The 18335-nt window shown below is 35.7% G+C and overlaps 1 long non-coding RNA gene across 1 annotated transcript; it reads right to left on the bottom strand.

Moving 5' to 3' along the window:
- Positions 1-12404: 12404 nt before the first annotated feature.
- On the bottom strand, positions 12405-14334 carry LOC136065708 (uncharacterized). The gene is made up of 3 exons (XR_010627301.1): positions 14193-14334; positions 13818-13886; positions 12405-12848 (listed from the first exon to the last, which is right to left on the bottom strand). It is a non-coding gene; the product is annotated as an uncharacterized LOC136065708 (long non-coding RNA).
- Between the last annotated feature and the right edge of the window lie 4001 nt (positions 14335-18335).

Here is an 18335-nt window from a genome sequence, read left to right as displayed (position 1 = left end):
GTTCTATCGATCTCTACAAATGCCTCTAGTAGTTAGGCTATTACTGGCCAGAAATGAGCAAACAAGTTGCTACTGTTTAAGAAAATGCACCAGCTATCAATACGCTTTTGATCAGATGGAATTATGTGCAGTCCTTACCACCAGTGATTGGCGCATACCCTTCCTTGAGTATTTCATAGAAGGCATCTTACCCAAAAATCATGAAGAGGCCTACCGCTTGAGAAAATTGGCTACTTGTTATTTTGTGGAATGAGGTATTCTTTTTCGGAAGGGATTCAATAAGGAGCCTTTGAGATGCCTAAGGGCCCTCAAAGCGCAATCAGTTATGCAAGAGGTACATGTAGGAGAGTGTGGTGACCATTAAGGCAAAAGGCGACTTCTCCAGCAACTACTCAATCTTAGGTATTTCTAGCCCATCATGAAATAAGATGCAGCTAAATGTGTGAAGACATGCGATACTTGCCATGTCCATGGGAATCTCATACACACTCACCCCACCAATCTCCAAAATATGATGACTCCTTAGCCATTCCATACTTGGGGGCTTGACCTAATAGGTCCAATCAATCCACCATCCAAGGGTCATATTTAGATACTATTGGCTACCGAATACTTCACAAAGTGGGTTGAAGCCATTTCCCTAAAGAAGGCTACAAGCCCAGCTGTTGCAAAGTTCATTCGAGAGCACATAATTTGCATATTTGGCATCCCTCACAAGATTTTTACTGATAATGGCACTCCTTTTGTCAACAAAGATGTCCGAAAATTGCTTAACCATCGCCACATCAAGCACCCCAAGCCTACTCCTTACTATCCACAAGGGAATGGTCAAGCGGAAGCTACCAACCGAGTGTTATTAAGAATTCACAGCAAGATGGTGCATGAATATGAGGGTGGCTAGACAATATACCTGCTAAAAACTCTGTGGGCATACCGAAGCTCAAGCGAAATAGCCACCGGACTATCACCATTCTCTGCTGTATATGGTACAGAGGCTATATCTCCAATTGAGCTATTGGTTCCCACTCCAAGGGTTGTTTATCGGGAAGAAATAGACATGGATGCTGCCATTTGTGCAAAAATTAGAACTACAGACCTTGAAACCTTGCCTATAACCACACCGAGCGGTATCAACAGTAGATGGCCAATGCTTACAACAAGGCCACAAAATCTAGGGTTTTTGTCAAGGGACAAATGGTTTTAAAGGCAACAGATCATATCAGGAGGAATCTCTCGACACCCTCTAAATTTTCCCTAAGTTGGGAGGGACCCTATCTCATGAGGAAAGCCAACAACAGCGATTATTATCGTCTAGCTACTGCAAAAGGTGAAAGTCTTATGGAACCTATCAACAGTAAATGGCTTAAGTTGTACTATGCTTAACTCAACTTTCAAGTATGTACCAATTAAGTCTCTTTTGTTTGATCTTAAACTACCACTGTATGAATAAGAATTAAGCATTGCCTTTTGCCTCAAATATGAATTTCTTATATTTGCAAGTACTCTAATATTATTTTTCACATATAAATATGCTTGCTCTAAACCGTGAATGAGGTTACAGCCCTAATAGCTGGGTATCCTGAACCAAAATAGTCATGAACACAATAAATATTTTCAAAATTATGTATATGATTTCCATGACTATATTTCAACTGGAACATACTATTCTTTGATAGATAAAATTATTTTTCACAAAATAAATTCATGTACTTGTGCATAAACAAAACACAGCTAGCACAGCTTGAGAAATATCAAACTACCACATAAGGCTCATATGGCTAGTGCACCTCTGCACAAAACACAACCTACATAGCTAAGTAAACCCAAAATACATAACATATTTCATTACATCATAATGTAAAAACGAACTGTCCAAAATACCAAGCTACTACTAACGATAAAAATAAAAAATAAAAAAACTAAAAACGAAAAAATAAAAAAAGCTAGTCAAATAAGCCATCTCCAAAGGTTTCCGCTAAGTAAGAAACACCTCCAGCTAACGAGGACCGCATTATTTCATCCCTCTAACTTAACAAAAGTGAAAGCTCAACTCTCTTTGCTGCAATTTCTTTCTCAAGATCAGCTATATTCACTGTAAGCTCATCATCTCAAGTAATACAAGCCTTAGCAGCAACCTGAATCTTATCAAGGATGAATTGGACTCCAAACTTCATGAACAATAAGTCCTTGAGGGCATTCTTCGACTCAAGGGCTCTCTTCAAGTTTGAACTCTCAAGCTTTGTACGCTACATATCCAACAGTACTGTAACGAGGAATTGAAGTCCAGATTTCCTTAATGAAGCACCTAGCTTACATCCAGTCATAAAGTGCGGGTGTTTCCTCACAATTACTGCTAGCAGTGGCTGACCTTCTACAAGAATTTCAGACTGCTAGAACATGACAGTATCATTTGAAAGCGAATAGAAATCAGCTGCCACTTTATAATTCTCTTCATCTTTTGCAACTTTCTCCAAGAATTCTTCAATATTCCCTTGATGGTAGCACTAGAAGACTCAACTAGTAGCTCTGCAAAAAGAGGCATGATTATGTCCCCAGGAGTAACAGAATGCATTCATGCAGTCGAGTATAATCAAACAAGAAACTTTCCTTACTGAATATAAACAACTCAAATACATCATACTTGGTGGTTCTTTGGTTTGGTGTACATCTTGGACAGGCGAAGAAACAACATGTCCTTAGCTAGGCACACCAGCAACAACTTCTCCAGCAGTGACAGTAACATTAGGACCCTTGCCAGCAATAGCTTCTCCAGAAACAGTGACCTCAGGATCCTCACTAGCAAGTCCTTGACCAAGCATCTCAGTAATATTCTCTCTACCAGTAATATTGGTAGTGGGACTCTCGCCAGCCATCTCTATATCTTCATCAGTTGGACCTAGAGAACAACGGACATTAGGAGAGGAAACGCGAGAAGAAACTGAAGCGAGGAATAGTAGTTTACCGAAGTCAGCAGGTGCATACTCAAGATCATACCCCTCTACTTATGTCCCTTCACTAGCACCAAACTATTGCAGCTATGAAAACATATGGTTAGCACCAAAAATAAAGGCAAAGAAGAAATGAAAAGAGATGGAAAGGATGTAAGAAGATAAGGGCTCTATGAGAATACCTCTTTTAAAGATTCAAGAACCTTTATTCTGCCAACACTGGTCTTCCTTCTATATTGCTTCATCGGTGAGGATGAACTAGCAGATGCAGTAGCTGGGACACTGGGCTTATTAGCTGGAGCTGCACTAGAACTAGATTAGAGAATAGCTAGGGGCTTGGGATTGCTAGCCTTGAGCTTTTGAGCACTTCTTTCATCTCACTTTTTTAGGCTAGTCTTTGGAGAAGGGTGATTTGCCACGAGATCTCTTGGGTGCGCCAGTGGCTAGATTAGACTTTGGGGCTCTTGGTATGACATTTTTCTCACTCCATTCTAAGGGGTCATCACCCCCATGAACCACTTAGCCATTAAGATCAACCCACCACTCAGCAAATCCCAAATTCTGTGTAGTAGCCCATGCTAAAGCTGCTCTTGTATTTGGAATAAGTCAAGTATTGGCAAAAAGCTCCCTTGAAGGAGGACTTATCACTACGTCCTCAACCTCCCCGCTGCTCACATAATTAACGAAGGTGCTCATCACCTTTCTCCAATACAACTTCATGTTTCTGGTTGTATACCCCTCACGATGTCTACTTGGAACCAAGACTCTCTCTACCTTGCTAGCCCAATACTCTATTGCTGTATCATGAACCAGTGGTCTCATTGCATCACTCAAAGGGACATCCCGTGACATTAATGTCCAGAACATCTTGATCAAATCCAAATTTCCACAAAACTCTATGGGGCTTATACTATGTCAAATCAAACCCACCACCACTTGGATATGGAATGTGTGAAGGGGATGTGATAAGCAAGAAATTGGGAATCTTCTCATGATCATTCAGCCCAAACTCTTGAGATCTGGGTTTGGCATTTGGAAAAGGGTTTGGGCAGCAATACCCAGCAGCAACATAAGAATAAGGCTTCCAAGCAAAGTGAGCCCCATCATCTAGCAGTATGATTGTAGGGAGATTCCAAACCTTCAACCCCATCCATTTCATGAGCAAAGGAAGGCCATCTTCAAAGCCAAGAAATTGAAGCTTACCATTAGGACTAGTAGCTCCGACAACCTAATTGGTCACCTTCACATCACCAACGTCTTTACCAACATCAACATAATCTGTCGAATGCTCCCATATGAAGGTTTGCAACAATACTACATTAATACTAGACTTAATAATGTGGTATGGTAATCCTTCAAGCTCATCACTACGTAACCTATCAAGCTCAAAATAAAGAGTGCCTAAACACAAAGTACCTAAAGGCAAGGACACATCTTTGCATAATACTACAGCTAAAGGAAAGGTGAAAGGTTCATGAACTGAACCGAGTCAAAATTGAACAAACACTTACTCATCCATAAAGCTAAGAATGCACTCTTCTTGTATCAACATCCTCTGACTCTCTAAACTCAGAAATCCAAAAGGAGAACCTGGCTTTATTACCTCCCCAAGATGTAGAGGTACCTGTAAAAGTCTCCAGCAGCTTTCCGGCAATCACAAACTCCTCATCAGACAGTCTTAGCTCTAGCGGATCCATATCTCCCATGCTAGGCAACAAGCAAATCCTTTCCATGTCTTCAAGGGTGACCATAGTCTCACCCCAAGGAAAAAAGAAAGTATGGGCATCAGGATTCCAATGGCATACCAGAAAGTGAAGTGCTTTCACATCTTTATATATGTTCCAAACACGAGACAAAACCACAGCTTTAAAATTCATGGCATCCCTTAAGATTTGACATAATCCTTCATCGACAACCTCTTGCTCCACCCAAATGGACCAACCAACGGTTGTGCCACAAGGACACAAAAATTGAATAGGGGCTAGCAGAAGCTCTTTTCGCTAGAACCGTAGGTATATTATACCAAAAGCAATTGGGACCCATGCTATCTCATGACTGGGGGCTTCACCCTTCAAAATCCACTTCTTTGGCACACCAGGTGGGCTGACCTCAAGAGCCCCAACCAATGGAAATAAAGAAGTTGAGCAACGCCATAGATCTTGCAGCGGCAACAAGGACTCTCCTAGTCTAACCTCCACATTAGCACCCCTAGCAACTACCCTAGCCGCACCCCCAGCAGTAGCCTCACTTCCTGGCACAGCCACCCCAGTAGTACTAGCATTACCAAAACCTAGTGGCTCTTCTCCTTCAGTAATAACTCACAAAACCAGAAATATTATTTTCTCAAAAACAAAAAAGAGGCAGAATAACACTCACTGCCACCACGGGAAGCAAAAGAAGCTATAGGTCTTTCTCTTACTTGGCCGAAATCAACAAAGGAAGAGAGAAAAAAACTTAGTTTGCCTCTTAACCCTGGCCGGAGCTCTCTATTTCTCTCACTTTTAGCCGAAGACAAGAAAAAGGAGAAAGGAAAAGCTCTGTTTCTATCTCTATTTTGCCAAAAATCTCAATCACTCTCTCTGCTTTGGTTGAAGTTTGTGTTACTATTTCACCTTTGGCTGAAAATACGAAGAAGAAGAAGAAAAGGCTCTTTCTCTCTGCCTTAATATTTTTTGATCCAAGCAAAAATAAAAGGAGTAACCAAGGCAAGCCTTTTACTGGTAAATGTGAAAGTTGGAAGTGACAAGACATAAGGAAGAGACTAGCATTTAATGCAAGAAACCTGGGGAGTAACTAAAGACCCACCAAGTGCTGAACATGGGAAAGTTGCAGAAGCCCACTATTCATAACTGCCACCAAAATTTAAAACACGCACATGTGACCAAACAGAAACTACTCACACATGACTTGGGGGGCTAAATGTTGAGGTACAAATTTTCTGGCCCTAATTTCATTATCCCACTCATAGAAATATATACCCACATGAGCCCATAAGCTATTTTGAGCCCACATAAATATTTCCCATATTATTGCGTAACTTGGGCTCCCACAAATACATCCTATATGAGCCCCATAAATTACCTTAGGCCCTCTCACAAATATTACTTATTATATCCCACATATTATCAAACTTAGATTTTCCACAAAAAATAATTATCACATAACTACTAAAATTGGGCCACAAAATTACACTATCTCCACAAAAAAAGCCCAAAATCATTTAATTTGTGGGCAAAGCCAAAAAGCCCAACAAAACTCTCTTATAAAGCCCGTTGCTCCATAGCGTATCTAAAGCCTGTTGCTACACGGCATCTTTACAAAGCCTGTTGGTACACGGCATCTTTACAAAGCCTATTGCTACATGGCACCATTTCAAAGCTCATTGCTACACAACACCTCTAAAGTCCGTTGCTACACGGCACTCTTACAAGTACATGAACCCCAAATGGGAAACTTAGGGAAATGTGGCTTGGAGGGCACCAAAGGGATCCCAGTAGAGTTCCCAACATAAGGCTCCAAGATTGACACCTAGCTTTGGGTGATACAATCTATCCTAGGGAGCTCTGATTCTAGTAACAGTAAAAAAAGGATCATTAGCCTAATACATGCTTTAATCCCATCAGCTAAGGCCAAATCAACATTTAATGCTAGGCCAGATTCCCAGCTGTTATTACCCAAAACAACAACAACATCCTAAAGCTGAGCTTACTACTCTTGGTCAAAAATCCTTGGAACGATTCTCTAAGGATTTTTTGAAGATTGAAGAAAATTTAGCAAAGATTATTTGCTAATTACCCCCTAAAACTCAACTATAAATAGAACTTTCCACTAATCCTTCAGGGGGACCCAAGATACACTAAGGGACACACTAATAGAAATGAGTTCTTCCTTAACCTCTCTATTTAGCCTTCTCTTAGCTTTGTCCAAGTTCTGAGTTCTTAGTTTCAAGCTTAGAAACTAAGTTCACTAGCTCCTAGCTCACAAATACTCATCGTACCTCTATCTATAAACACTCATCTATCCCCAGCAGAAAGCTCCAACAGCTTTACTATACACTCTCTCTTATTACTCATACTACCTGAAATGTCCCTCATTACTCACTACTTATATTATATTCACGAGCATGTCTTGGCACCATAATGATCTTGTTGCGCTAGCTCAGATCTCTCTCTCTCCCTTCATCTCACATTTCCTCATTATTTGTTATAATGGAACCCATGATATTTACTTATTCATTTACTATTGAAGGTTATGATGTAACTATTACTATAGAATTTTTCCCTCATATCATTGTATTCGAAGACTCTTCTCCAGGGTTAACGGATAATGAGTTTAAAAATGTAGATACTTTCCTTAATTTGTGAAATAGCTAACATCTGAAGGTTTATTTTGTTCTGTCTTGCTTTACCGCTGGGATATTTTACTGCAAGAGCATTTTACTGCTGGGCTATTTTCTACAGTATGCTTTTTAATCATGCTGACGTGTCTGCTGTAGGAATTGTTTATGGGCCATCCTTTTCAGTCTCAACCTAAGCCCAAGGCATAAAAAAAAGTGAATTCTTCGAATCTTCACTGATAGCCTTTAGGTCATGCCTCGAGCCCATCATCGAGTTTCAGTTTAGGCCCCCAACCCAACACAAATCTTATTTGTCGGAAGGAAAAATGTTTTAGCCCCCGACAAAGAGTTGCATGTAAATAACAATGATTATTACCTTTGCTGTAATCTTAATTTGTAATGGACACAGACTAGATCATTAAGGCATTGATGTTCTAATTTATTCCTTTTTTTTAAGTGAATGTGTTAGATAATACTCCAATTGCACTCACAACCAGAAGAGCTACATGTTTGGCTTAAAATACGAATTGCTAGTTTTTGCAGGTTTGGTGCCCTAGATCCACAGGATATCCAACACTTGTCTATATACAGTTATACACAAATTGTTAAATAAAGACAATTAGCATTTATGCAATATAGACTAAATGAAAAGATAAAAGCAATTAAGAAAATACAACTAACCAAAAAATTAAAGTAGTATCCTTACCAGGTAACATGACTTCACGGTCATTAACTGTAGACTTTTGTCCAAAGTCGCCTTTTGCATTTCTAAAAAATTTCATCTCACTTTTCAACTTACTTGGATTTAACCAATAACCAACAGCATGAAGATTTTTGTATAGTTGTTTACCCCAACGAGGCTCTATAAGTCTCAAGTAAGGTTCAATTCTTTTCTTTCTCCTCCGAAACCTCTTGATCATCTCCTCCCTAGCTTTATGCATAGCTGCATACAAATATCCCATAGCAAGTCTATCATCACAATCAACTATGTGCAAGACACAAACAAGTGGCTTAGTGACTTGTACAGTGATTGCACATTCCTTCCAAAATGTAGTAGTCAAAACATTATCCACAAATTTTTTTCCCCTTGCTTTCTTTAGCATATGCTGAAATTGTCCACTTTCTAGATGTTACCATATCTCTTAGTGCATCCTTTTGAGCCAAAATACTCTGTCATGCAATAAAATTTGTGGCAAAGCGGTTTAGAGCAGGTCGAAGTATCTCCCTTTCACCTGCATTTTTTCTCATCAAACACAATGCATAACAATGGTTATATATATACTTTGTAATTTTTGCAACATGAAGCACAACATCATATACTTCATCTAACTTCCTTATATCTTGTAACATCAAACTTTAGCAGAATTCTTACTCCAACAACTTTCTAGCAACAATGTAATTTGTAGCATTACCAGTCACAATTTGAACCACATTTTCAGGACCAACAAGTAGCACCACCTCTCTAAGCAGCTTATACAACATATCTGCGGTCTTTAAAGCATCAAATGCATCAATGATTTTTAAGAAAACAATGCCCCTTGGAAAATAAACTAGAAAATTAATAAGAGTTCTCCTACATCAATTTGTCTAGTCATCAGCCATAATAGTGCAATCAGTCTCCTTCCATGTTACACGATAACTATCCACAAAATTTTTGACCTCCTTAACATTTTTGGCCAATAAATAACCAAGACCCGTACTCGCAATGGCATCAATCATCTGTTGATAATACTTGGAATTAACTGTATTGGATGCAATACAAGCATCGATCATCCACTTTGATATAGCAAGATCACATCTTTCTACTGCTTCCTTACTTTACAACACACTTTTAAGAGTAGGCTGTATAAGAAAGCACAAGTATCTATAGAGAGAAACGAAGTGCTAGAGAGAATTCAAGTTGAAGAAAAACTGATTTTACATTAATGAATTAATCTATACAACCTCTGTATCTAAATACCAAAAACAGAGAGCATCAGAGAGCAAAGAAAATATCCCTAAATACACGGAGGTAGTTATGGCACGTGAGTGAGTTAGTTACTCCACGTGTGAACTTAATCCTCCTAAAACAATATAAGCTACATGTAGTTTTATACACCAAACAATATATTACACTTATACTACTGTCGTTTAAGTCTTGTTATTTATTTCTTCGTTTTGTTCTTCTTCTGTTGTATTCCTTCTCTTCCTTTCTAATGTGAACCACATTCTTCTCTTCCTTTTTGATGTGAACCACAATCTTGATAGGCTGAGCTCCAGGAGTTGTTCTTGGCAAAAAATAACCTCCAATACCACTTGGTGCTTTCCCTTTCCTCTCAGCTAAAGTGTGTTTCCCTTGGCCTAGACTTCCCTTACTTGAAATACCTTTTCCCTTTCCTATAAAGCTAGGTGGGAGCATAGAAGGGTAGGTAATTTCTTGAATATCATCATCATCCACATAAATTTGCTCTCCTTGATCCTTGAGACCTTGTCCATATTGGTTGATTTCCCCATACTCTTGTCGTGACTTCCTTTTTTTTTGCAAAATGACCTTCCATATTTTGTAACATTTGAAAGCGAACATCTGCAGGTACTTTTTTACAACTTTTACTTTCTCCTCTTATCCTAGATAGATGTTTTTTAAATCAGTTAATACCACCACCTTTAAAAACTTTTTTACAGTACAAACACATCAATTGCCCTCTTCCATTTGTGTCTAACTCTAAATGCTTGCAATGACCCCAAGATGGATCAGTCTTTCCTCTAGCAATGTTTTTTTGGAGGAGATGAATTTGGTGGAACATCAATTGTTGATTGTGTCATAGGGTCTGACATTTAAACTATTGTAGACACTACAGATATTCCATATTTCATACCATAAAATAACTTATAGTAATAAACAACAAACATACATAGAAAGCAGTAAGTAAAAACTAACAATTACATTGTACATGAAGAAACAATGTCACAAACTCACACTGTACATGAAAAAAAAAAAAAAAAACCCTAATCAAAAGAAGATGGTGGCAGTGGCATAGAGTTATATGGTATTATGGTCATATATACATGCTATTCAGACTTCAAACTTCAAAGCATTAAAAAAATTATGCACAGCAGCCCGTAGCAATAGCTTTTCTGGTTTTGAGAATAGTGAAAACTAAAAAGTGATGTGATGGTATGGTTGGGCGTAGGGAACAATTCTTTTTTTGGATTTTTTTTAGGTCTTCTCCTGTTTGAATTACCTTATTATCACACATTTAAATACTAAAAGAGTTAATAAAGTGGATCTATTAATGTAATTATACACAATTCACAAACTTGGCTAGGTTAATAAAACCCTACCAAGTCACACGGGTTGCTTAAAACCCACTAGGTTGCACCAATTTTGACTGGGCCACTTACATTTCCGATCCAATTGATCACCCGGCCCAGTCAATACGTTGGGTCACCAAGTCATCGGCCGGCCTACGAGGTCGGGCTAGGTTTCATAACTGTGCATGAAAGGTCAATTTTTTTTTTCTAGGTACAAGAGTACACAACGTTGTAAAGTCATGAATGCATTCTTGAATAGATTTCTAGGCTTTATAAGTTGTTCCAACAAATTGATAAAGCACTTTCATGTATTAGACATAATGAGAATGGGGTAGATTCTACTTCAAAAAATTATACTGAACCTATTATAATTACTAGGTTAGCTAAAATCAAGAAGCATGCTGCTACTATATTGACAAGGGAGATATTCAATATGGTTCAAGAAGAAATAATGAATGAATGAACAAAAATTCATTATGCTTAACTCCATAGACAGTGAAGATTATTGTACATACAACTTATCTCAGTATGCATGTCTTGACTTAAAATGAAAGGTTTTATATTATCCAATTGAACAATGTATTAAGTGCTCTTGTTTAATATTCAAGTCATATGGATATCCTTGTGAGCAATTATTTTCTATTATGAAGGTGGAACATTTGTAAACAAATCCCTAAAACATGTAAATGAAGATATGGCTGATTTGCTAGTTGTAGTTAAATGTGTTACTTTGGCTCAAGAACAACAGAAGGCTTTGAATAATTGAAGGTTGAAAGAGCAAGGTTGAAATGTTGTCATGGAAAAACTTTATAATTCAAATAAAAATGCAAATGAAGATGGGATACACACTAGATTAAGAATCAATAAAAATGTTTGTGACCTAGCCATTGTCAAGACTAAAGGCGACCACGGTAACACGAGTAATAGTAAGGTGAAAGTTAGATGATGCAATAATTGTAAAGATGTTGGATACACAAGCGCACATGTCCATCTACCCATATTAAACAAGGTGAACATGTTGATAGTGACAACATACATGAATTTATGGAACATCCAACACTAGATGCAACTGTTGGCTCACCTGATTTAGAAACACATTATTATAGTTTTCTTTAATCGTAAAATGTCTATGGGATGCTAGACAAAATATTAAGTATTTTTTTTCAGCTGTTAGCATTTTTGTTAAACTTTATTAGTGTTTATTGTTAACACATTGTGAGTTTTTGGATAGAGTTACTGGATTGGAATTAGGTTTATTTAGTTGTGAATAGCCAATCAGCAGGTTAAATGAATGGTAGACATCAAAATATTGATGTTGTGTTAGGTGGATGCATTGTGCAACAGATTTTCTTTTTTCAAATTTTGGTTGTGGATTTGCAACTACTGATATATATGATATGTGACTTGCTTGTGATTTTTATTCGCCACACACGAAATTTTACTGGTTTATATGGAGACCAATTTCTACAAAATAGAAGTGTAGAACAAATTCAGCAGAGGGCTTAGACCACACTAAATTAGCTTCTAACCCACACTACAAAGCTACTAGAAGCCTTGAATGCTATCTGACTTCAACCAGCACCAATTGACTAATGGATCTAAACCTATGTTATTGTAACTATGGTTATTAAAATCGGGATCTGGATTGTACGATCCTATGATCCTACGATCTTACCTACCAAAAAGATTCAGATCATTTCAAGATCACACATATTCAAGGATTGGTAGTAGGATCGTTCGAGATCTGTGGGATCGGTAGGATCATACATCCAAATGATCCCTCATGATCCCAATTTCTTGCCAATATCGAGCTAATAGATGACTACTTGGGCTCAAATGAAATAAAAAAACAACCAATGCCCAGTTTTGATCTCTTCTTTGAGTTTATGAGAAGAAAGAGATAGATTTTACAAAGAATATAACCAAAAATTAAACCCACAATAATGATACTACTGCCTGCGTGCTTGCAATAGAGGAAGTTTACACTTTAACTTTGCCATTGATGTTTTACAGATTTGCAAAAAGGAAATTTCGATGAATCTGAGGACAAATGGCAGATTTACTAAGGAGAAATGGTGAATTTTCAAAGGAGAGAATCAAACAAAAGTTAAAAGAGAAGAAGGAAAAGTGAACTAGAATGTGGGGTAGGTGGGGATAGTGGGTTTGTGGGAGTATTAATGGGATATGAATTTTCTATTGTGGTAGCACATTTTTACATGCTTCCTTGATAGAATACCATTTGTTTTTAACTTTATTTTAGGACCCCTCCTCTCCTACAAAAAATAAGATAAAGTTAAAAACAAAGTAAGAGTAGTAAATATAATACTTGGCATTCTATAAGTATTTTGTTTTGAAAAATATAAAACAATTTGTAGTTCTTCTTATCTTAGTTATTATGTATATTATGTCTAATTTATATCTACCAAAAGAATTATTTCAAATTTATTATTTTCTTTAATGATATTTTGATTCTTTAACATACACCATTATTATAAGTGATTTTCCACCTTATTAGTGATTTTTTTTAACTAAACATTTATTTAACTTTTTAGGATAATCTATGTTAAAAATTAACTTGTAGTACACAAATTAAAATATATTGATGAAAAATTTGTCTTTTTTTTGATGAATTCATAATTTATATGATTATTTAACATATAAATTCACTACCAAATTTTGTTTTTAAATTTACTTTTTGATCTTACGATCCACGATCTGATCCTACGATCCACAATTCGACGTAGGATCCCGATTTTGACAACCTTGGTTGTAACTGTGTTTGTAGGATCCCAATTTTGTCAAACCCAATTTCTAACATCCAACTACACCTTCTAATCCCACCACTACTTGATCTCTTCGCCACTGCCAATGGCATGTGCTAGAAATGGGTTAGATCGGTTTTTTTTTTTTTTTTTTTTTTTTTTTTTTTTTTTTTTTTTTTTTTTTTTTTTTTTTTTTTTTTTGTGTTCTGATTTAAATATTGGGTTCCTTTGTGGGAGTAAGTCAAAGATTGTGAACCCAATAAATTTTTTGGTTCTGAAACTATGAGAGAGATTGTATATTTGATTTCATTGCATTTTGTGTTTTGTGTTTGTTTAGAATGTATTTTGTTGTACATTCTAGCTGTTGAGATAAACAGATGGGAGAGAAAAAAATTATTTTTTTTTATAGATTTGCTTGAGATCGAAGTATTTTGTTATGTTTATATGTAATTTTCTAACTTAGTAAAAACTTTTTTAAACCTCTTGGCATGATTCCTTGGTAGATTGAGCAGCATTGCTTGCCTTGTCCACCAAGTTGCCCGCCTTTTCCTAAACCAAAAAAGAACAACACATTATAATCAACATTTAAAATGTCAACGTGCATAGTGTTCATGCATGAAACATCCATCCATGCCCATGTAAATCCTTTTAGATGCAGTTTGCCTAAAAGGAATCGTATCATAGGCGTATCTTGGAAATATTGGCACTTAAAATAAAAAATCAGGGTACACATACAAGAGTATTCCAAAGATATCCAGTACCGGATACAAATATATGAACTAAACTGGAGTATTTGTGCTTACTAGATGTATGCTACTATGCTAATAGATGTAAATAGGATGGATAGTAACTCACCTGATCTTGGCCCTTAGCCTGGCCAGGTTGGTAACTTGCATTCTAGGATTTGTCCATCTTTAGTTTCTGCTTGGAACACAAACACTAACAATGTAATTCCGTTTCTCAAATTCAACTTGGGTGATTCTACAAACAAATGTGAGGCAAAATTTATAGGATTTTCAAACCAATCCACTAATTGACACGTTTATGTTTTCTAAAATATGCTCACAACATGTGTCATCATATGATTGAATTTTGGCATTTTTATTTGGCCTTAGGACCAGGTGCTTCTTTTGATGAAACATACACTAACCATTCAATTCAAAGTTGGTTACGATTTTAGAGGGATATGTGTGAACTTGGCCTTGACACTACTTGCAATGAATTTGCTACTCTAGAGTCTAGACTGTCCTAGTGATAAAGTTTGCTTGTGGTGATTAAACTTTGTCTATTATTGAGAAATACATATAAACTTCGCATTTTTTGAGTTATATGATGTGATAAAAATAAATAATAATAAAAAGAGAAACTAAAAAATTCATAAGCACACATGCTATGCATATTCTTGCTCTATCAAGTTGTAAGCAAAAAATACTCATTATCAATCACACATTTGTGCAAATATTTCATGTCCAGATTTTATGTACAGATCTTAGTTTGCTCCATAGGTACGTAAAGGACCCCATCATCAACTGGCATCACATGAAAGATTAATAGTAACCTTAAAACTTTTAAGTAATTAAATGTTACCTCCACTTTCAGTGTCAAATTGTCCTTGTAAACTGGGCCAGAATGGAGTCTTCCAGACTTCATAGATCCAGTCTTAGGCTAGATGGGCTCAGGCCCAATCCATGGGCTTGATTGATTTGCACCCTTTAATAACTACGTTGCATTTTAATGCAGGTAAAACCCCAATTGATTAAAAGTCTTATAATAAGATGTGAATTATTTCCGATAGCCACAAATGTTTCTACCATAATTTTACAGAATTTCTAATGTAGTAAATTCTTATTGGTTTGCATTTGTGCTTACCACTTACATCACTTTTTTATTTACTAATAGCCACTTACCATAATAGCAATTTGTAAAAAAAAGAAATTGTAATTCTTGCATTCTCCTCCTTTTAAAAGTTATAAAAAAATTTATAGATCTAAAATTTAAAACAAAATATACCATCCCAAAAAATTAGCCCCAAAAAAATAATTACCAATAGTAAAGCTAAAACCAATTATGCTCAATTAACCAATTTTATCAAAAAATTTAAAAAAAATAATTTTGTCCTTACCAGAAAGGAGATGCACATATAAAAAACACAAACAAATAAAAAAACCCTTTAGCAATTAAGGACTAGATTTTGTTTATTTATTAAATCACTAAAATCCTTAAACCCTTCAATTCCCTTTAAAGACACGGCTCTCTCTCTCTCTCTCTCTCTCTCTCATTCTCTCTCTAAGTTTATCATTTTGCCATAACATCTTTGCATCAAGTCTTACCTCTTGTTATTCTATTTCTAATTGTTTTGTTATCCTATTTGTTTTCCAAGTACATATAGGTAACTCCAAATCAGCTTAATTTGGGTGTTGTGCACGAGTTGGTAAATAAATCTATCAAATTTAAAGTCTCAAAGGAGAGTTGCAAACTGACCTACTACCATGTACATACAAAACTACAATAAATACCTTTTCATCCATTTATCTTGTTTCTACAAACTCTTCGTTCTCAAGTCTTAAAGTATTTCTTCCTAGAACATATTGGAAAGTCCAATTTTAACATAAATTGTTGTTAAAAGGTCAATTTGCATCTCTCTCTACTTTGTTCACTCACATGGGCAACTAATAGCAGCCCACCAGAATTTCATAGTGTAAGCAAGACCTATTTACTAGGAGTTGAAACTAAGCCATCTAATTTATGGCCTTGTCTTCTTTTAGTTGCTTTGATCTCTATCCCTCTCTCTCTCTCTCTCTCTCTCTCTCTCTCTCTCTCTCTCTCTCTACATATATGTGTGTGTGTGAGAGAGAGAGAGAGTATAAGTTCTTATTGGAATGGACATTAAGAAATAGAGAAACATCGATAGCAAAGAGAAAGATATATGTATCAGTATCATAAATATCATAAATAATATGATGTGGTGAATGAATACTTGAGAAGAAGTAATTCAGATATAATATTACTCTCGTATTTCTTGATTAAGTTGTTTTATAAACTCTAAGGATTCTTATACATGATAGAGTGATATCCTTAAAGGACTCAAAATGATGGTCTTGGTCAAACTTTGATTCTTTTAATGGTTTTTCCCTCGAATAATCACTTCATTAATATGAATCAAACAAAAGTTAGCAAGGTTCATACCTTCTCATTCTTCTAGTAAGGGAATTCGTTTCACACAACGCTACATATATGGCTACTAGCTAATAAGTTATGAGTTTGAAACAAAAACATAACGGTTCTTCTAAGACCACAACTTTTACCATAATTTGATGAAGTAGTCGACTATAAGTGATGTACAATTACTTTCATAGGAATTCATCATTTTTTCTTTACTAATCATAGTTGACCACTTTAAAGTTGTGTCCAAATGCTTTCTAAAAAAAAAATCAGCTAGAATTATCTTGGTTTCTTCCATGAACCTTTGAATAGACCAATTAACTTCCAACGTATTTCCCTTGATAGCTCCCATCACGTTTAAGGCATATCTCCCTCTAAAATAACATAGTTGAGGTTACTTTCTAGATGTTTATCTTTTTCTAATTAAAATTAATGCATGAGATTAATTATTTATTTATTTCAATATTTTTTTAAGATATATTTTAGAACATCTTAGCAACATTAAATTGGTGGTATTACACACATGTTTTTGCCAAACACATACCTGGTTTAAATCTTAGCGCTGACTTGAACCATTACAATTTTATTGTTTTGAATTTGAATTTTTTTTTTTTTTTGGTAGGGCCCAAAAAAAAAAAAAAAAAAAAAAAAAAAAAAAAAAAAAACCTCAACTTATCTCCAGAAACCTTGGTTTATTGCTTATTTATTTATGTTTAGTGGGACGGGGTGAAGATAAAGAATTTTAATTTATAATAGTCATATACCTACACATTGTATCTAAGTTATCATTTTTTTTATGGGCTTGTTATGAGTATCACCTTGAAGTACATTATTGGATTCATCATCATTAAACATTAACTTAAGTAAGAAGGTTTGTTTCTTTTTAAATCCTTATGTAAAATTCATTGCCCATGATTTCTGAGTGAGAAAGATTCAAATTGCTGATTTATGATTTCTATAGTGTAAGTGAATTGCTTGAAGTTATACAAAACTTATACATTATCAATGAAAGCGGATGGTTATGCATTAATATTTTTAATTCTTGATAATAATTATTGGCATTACTTGCTGCCATGGTTTGACTTACCCCTTTTTTTAATGGAGAAGTTTATAACTTTTTATAGAAATAATATATTGGTCCGCATGTATCATAATACAAAGAACAAAGGGAAAACTTTGTTCGTTGATTTGAATGATGATGCTAGCAAGGATGGTAATAATATAATAGATAATGAATGCAATATGGTACAAAAAGGCAGTGGTGATGCTACTCAAAATTTGGAAAAACACTAGAGCACTATTCTCGACAAAGGAACAAATCAATTGACTAAGGCCCAAGCAATCGGTTTGAAATTCAGTGCCCTAGATGATGGTAGAGAATTTTATAACACATATGTGAAGTTTGTTGGCTTGAGTATTCGCAAAGATGAGATAAAGCATCATAAAAATAACATCGTGACCTCTAGAAGATGGGTTTGTGCAAAAGAAAAAGATTGCGAACAAGAAAAAATGATGTAAAGTTAAATTTCATGCGAGAGGCAAGACCAATAACAAGAAGTAGTTGCAATGCCGCTTTTTGTATTAGGTTTGATCGTAAGTCAAATAAATGGTTGTAGGAGAGTTTAAAAGGGAGCATAATCACAACTTAGTTACTCAATTCAAAACTCAATTTCTTTGTTCACACAGGACTATTAAGGATTTCAATAAGGCTCAAATTATATCACTGCATAATATTGGGGTCAAATCAAATCAAATCATGGACCATTTGATTCAACAAGCTAGAGGATACTAGAAGTATATAGTGGTAGATCGCAATTCCAATATAAACTTACTACC

This window comes from Quercus suber, unplaced genomic scaffold, assembly GCF_002906115.3.
Source record: "Quercus suber isolate HL8 unplaced genomic scaffold, Cork oak 2.0 scaffold_27, whole genome shotgun sequence".
Taxonomy (NCBI): domain Eukaryota; kingdom Viridiplantae; phylum Streptophyta; class Magnoliopsida; order Fagales; family Fagaceae; genus Quercus; species Quercus suber.
Note: the sequence above shows the minus strand (reverse complement) of the source record. Positions and strands in the feature narration are given on the sequence as shown.